Raw genomic sequence first — 4,822 nt, forward strand, 5'->3', positions numbered from 1 at the left:
GTAATTGAATACACTGCAGTGTGAAAAACACCAAATAATAGGTTAATGTCAGAAAAGTCTACTAACTTCAGAGACCAGAACTTTACAGTCAAAACTTAATACTTCTCAGAAAATAGGTTGTTGTTTTTCAGACAACCGCACCACACAACTACCTTAACTTACTTGTTTACTTTTTATAAACTTCAACTTACTTTCTAAAACCAAATTGACTTCACCGAGTCTGCCATAAGTATATTATGTTTAGATCCATATACATTTTTCCATCAATTCAGATAAAACTGAACAAAAGTAGAAGATTATTGCCATGAATCTAAGCCTGTCACTATGAGGTAGAGATGACGATGAGCAATAGCTCTACACAGACAACAGAAGTGTTACTGAGGTTTACAAATCCTGAGGGAGTAATGGCAATCAGAGACATTTCTGCTTCACTCCTGCATTTTCTCATGTCACCCTGAAGTCAGATCTGTTCACCCAGGATCTGTAAGAGTTTGCTCACAGACACACACGCGGACACACGTATTTGAGTCAGGCTATTTCTTCTACCAGAAGAATTCACTGACATGTTATGTGAACACATTTTTTCCTTATGACTTAAAACTATTATTTTCTCATTGTAAGTAAAGCTGACCCAATGCAGTGTCACATCAGTGTTAAATGGTCATGGTTCAAGGAGACAGCCAAAGAGAAAGTGAGACTATACAACACTGTTTAGTTTGGATGAATCTTTCATTCTTATATGCTACTCCTTTCATATTTTAGACTCAACTATTCACAAATCAGCAATGAGTCTTGCAAGTTACCTTTCAATCTGTAACGAATTAACTCAGTCACTTCTATAAGCATGCAAAGAAAAGGGAAAAGAGTCAAAGAAGATGTCTGACATTATATAACTAGTCTTTAGTACCACAGGATAATCCAACAGTTCTTAAAGCTAATGACTACTATTCTACTGAATTCTGAAGAAGCAAAATGAGAAGCAGACTAAGCAAATAATAAAGATCATTGCAAGAGTAGGAAAACCATAAAATATGTTTCCTAAAAGTGATAAAAGAATAAAAACAGACTTTTTTAAAAGAGTGAGCAGAGTAGCCACATAAAGTTTTTTTTTTACTTTTTTTTTCCATTTTGTAGTTTGTAAATGAAAATCAGATGAAAAAATCACCAATAAACTTTTCAAATAATTGTCCTTTCCAACTGATAATTACTAACTCCTCTACGAAAATTAATTTAAATTTTCCCAGAGTTTAAAAAGCAAGAGATTAAGTGTAATAATAAATCTATTTCATATTCTATGATGTTTCTTCTAAATAACCATGTCTCATCTCAGCATAGTTGGTAAGTAAGAGGAATAATGGTAATCTCCCAAGGTAATATAATATAAACCATTAAAAAGGAAAAGTAAAAATAATTTGCTATAAGATGTTTTTACCTAGCTTAGGTGGGGATGACGTTGAATGGTTCATGATGAGTTCCACTGAAGTTAAATTAACCAAGAAGAATTCTTGCACCTCTGGTATATCATCCTGCAAAACACAATCCTGCAAAACACGCCTTGCCGAGGCGACCGGCTCCGGGGCAGACGCGTGCTGCAGCGGAGCGCGGGATCGGGACAGGCAGGGCTATTTTTCGGGCACCGAGCCTACGTGAGGGAGCCGCCAGGCACCGGCAGCCCTCGTGAGGGAGGCTGACGAGGCGTAGGCGGGGCCAGCAGCGTCAGCGTCAGCTCCTCCCCCCGGCCGTTCAAAGGCAGCCCTTAGGGAGCGCGAGCGACCAGGAGCGCGGCGACCAGGGCCGGCAAACAGGGAGTGACGCGGGGGGAGTGACGCGGCAGTTAGCGAGGCAGTTGGCGGGCAGGGAGGGCGGAGCGCTCACACCCGCCCTTAGGGACAACTCCTCTAACGGCACTCTCCCGTCAGCTGGGCTACAATGGTCTCCACCAGGCACGGTGCTTTCTCTAGGAAGTCAGTGCACACCCAGACCGACTGCCCGCCCAAACATGCGGCAGTTCAGGTCTCCGGATGCGGGGAGTGTCTGAGCCTCTTGCTGCCATCGGCGGGAGGCAGGGAGACTGCTTGCGTGAGGTGCGAGCAGGTGGACGACCTGGTCCGCATGGTGGCGGAGCTTAAGGAGGAGGTGCAGAGGCTGAGGGATATCAGGGAGTGCGAGCGGGAGATAGACTGGTGGAGCGACTCCCTGCAGGACCGGAGGGAGAGGGACCAGGGTGAGACGCCCCAAAGGGGGGTGGACCCCCTGCCCTGTTGCCATCGGGCAGAGGGAGGGGACCTGCGAGTTGAGGAGGAATGGAGACAGGTCCCTGCTCGACCTCGCAGGAGATGCCCTCCCCTTCCGGCGCCGCCTTCCCAGGTGCCCTTGGACAATAGGTTTGAGGCCCTGGAGCTGGAGAGACTGGTGGGTGAGGATGAGGTAGGAAGCCTACCCGGGAGGATGCCTGAGGTGAGGAAGTTGACTCCACGCCTCAGGACTGCCTCCACCAAGAAAGAAAGAAGGGTGATTGTTGTAGGCGACTCCCTCCTCAGGGGAACGGAGGGCCCTATTTGTCGGCCTGACCCCACACATAGGGAAGTATATCATCCTGCAAAACACAAATACAGTACATCCTCTTCTCATTGTCCTTTAAGAAACTTCCACAGAAGTCACCAAAAAGGATCACACAACAAGTCTCTAATATTACTGTGACACTAGAATTCATTTTTCTGTTTTCCTGAAATAATTTTATTGGGTCTGAAACTGATTATCGTGGAAGAATTAAGTAAGACATTATATATCATGAAAAAGATCCTGTGGTGACGCTAAACTATTCTTGCAAATAAATTACTGACCGATTTTAGAGGCATGTATCTCCAGCAATGAAAAAGTATGAGCCTGTAGCCAGCCATGAAGCACACTGTTCTAAATACTACTAGATAGTTGGTAAAGTTTTAATGAGACAACTTTATTACCTTTAGACAGAGGTAGAGCTGCTTTCTGTGACTATTTGATCCCTTGTGATTTTAATATTAAGATTGAAACCATCTTTCTAAATGATAGTGAAATATAACACAGGGCTTCAAATAATGGCTGCAAGCTTTAGTTCCCAAAATATTACCCTTTTGAAATCATACAGAAAAGTACAGAATTAAAGGGTTTAGAGGTTACCTCTAGAATAGTAATATTTATGGCAACTGATGTTTCTCCTTCTTCTAAAATCAGTGAGCCAGAAGCAGGTACATAATCAGCTCCTGGTTCAGCCACAGTCTCTTCTGTCTGATTACTTACAGTGAGCAATCCTGTAACTGTGGCATAAGTAACATTGATAGTACCTGTTTAATTTGTGAGGAGAAAAAAAAAAAGAAAAAAAAAATTGTTTTTCAGTTCTTATATAATGTTCACTGGAATGGATAAAGACAAGAGATCAAATTCTCATCCACAAAATAAAAAGACTAACTGCAAAACAGAAGGATTAAAAGAGTTATCCAAAGTACATTGGAGCTAGTGTACCTTTGTTACCGTTATCAATATGCCTTCAATTTGACCTTTGCTGACTTGTCTGTCTGCATAGGACTCAAAAATCATTGGGTCCAAATGCATCCAGAAATTTGAAGTTCTGTGGACCATAAATATGAAATTGCTGAAAGACTAACTGGGACATCTCATGTACCATTAATATGAGTTTTTGCAACAAGGACACTTTTTGGGAATGACAGATATCTAAGAAAGGCTCTAAAGACAGTGCTGGGAAACACAGATTAATAAATCTAGATACTTTCCTGGGTAGATTGACAAACTTCAATAGAGAACAAAATTAGGGGACACATGGATAAATATTACCAAGCAGAAAAGTTATACATTATAGTTTTGAGAATAAAGCCACCTCTCGCTAATCTGGTAGGGTAAGTCAAGTGGCAAACATAAGGAGTATGAACCTGAAATAAAATGATAGATGAAATTAAAAGCTGCTCTATATGAAATAAAATGTAAGAGATAAAAGAGTCCTAATTAATAAATAAGTAACGATGCTTATTTTAATTCAGTGAGAGATCTTGCACTTACTATGAACAATTATCTTAAAACATTAGTTTACTGAATAGTGTTCAAAGAGTACACTAGAGTATGGACTGGTATTAAAAAATAAATGGAAAAATAGTGTCATTAAAATGTCTCTAAAACTCTCTGGTGTCTCCAGATCTTGAAAAGCACTGTAAATGTTACTTCATTTCAAAACAAGTATGGCAAAAGAAACAGCCAGATTATCACCGAGGTGTAAATATAGTCCAAAAAGGCAAATAGGAAATTATTATACATGTTTTCTCACAACATAAGTTGCTATTTTCAGGCAACAAACACAAGATTCATTTTTTTTTTTCATGAAGCACACTATTGTATTGTAGAATTGAATACTATATAGTTTAAAGGATGTTAATGGATAAATTGATTCAAAGAGGAATCAGAAATTGTCAGAGGAGACATAAATTGAATTCAATGGTCTGGACACAACTTTTTCCATGTGACATTCCTAAGGTGCTGACTTCCTGAAATTCAGAGAAAAAATATGTGGGATGTGTGTACATGTCACTTTTCTCATGTTTTTTATTTTTTCTGAAGAGACTAATGCTTTGAGACAGACTCATTAGACAAAAATATGGTAACCTTAATAGCCACCTGATTGTTACAGCTTTCAGATCCCTTGCTGTATTAATGAGGATTATGACTCTAGTAATAAGTAATATTTAGTTTCCAAGTCTGCAGAAAGAAGCTTAGAAGTTCTGAAAAAAATACCAACTGTAACAAAGATTTTTCCAAACTTTCATTATCATGGCTT

The 4,822-nt window shown here is 40.1% G+C and overlaps 1 pseudogene across 1 annotated transcript in view; it reads right to left on the minus strand.

Moving 5' to 3' along the window:
• LOC310891475 (adhesion G-protein coupled receptor V1-like) overlaps nt 1-3,153 on the minus strand; it is an 87,315-nt pseudogene extending 84,162 nt beyond the window's left edge. Inside the window, exon 1 of the transcript in view lies at nt 1,433-3,153. The product of the transcript in view is annotated as an adhesion G-protein coupled receptor V1-like (transcript). The remainder of the gene's footprint in view (nt 1-1,432) is intronic.
• Between the last annotated feature and the right edge of the window lie 1,669 nt (nt 3,154-4,822).

The sequence above is a fragment of the Anser anser genome (assembly GCF_964211835.1).
Source record: "Anser anser genome assembly, contig: HAP1_SCAFFOLD_122, whole genome shotgun sequence".
Taxonomy (NCBI): domain Eukaryota; kingdom Metazoa; phylum Chordata; class Aves; order Anseriformes; family Anatidae; genus Anser; species Anser anser.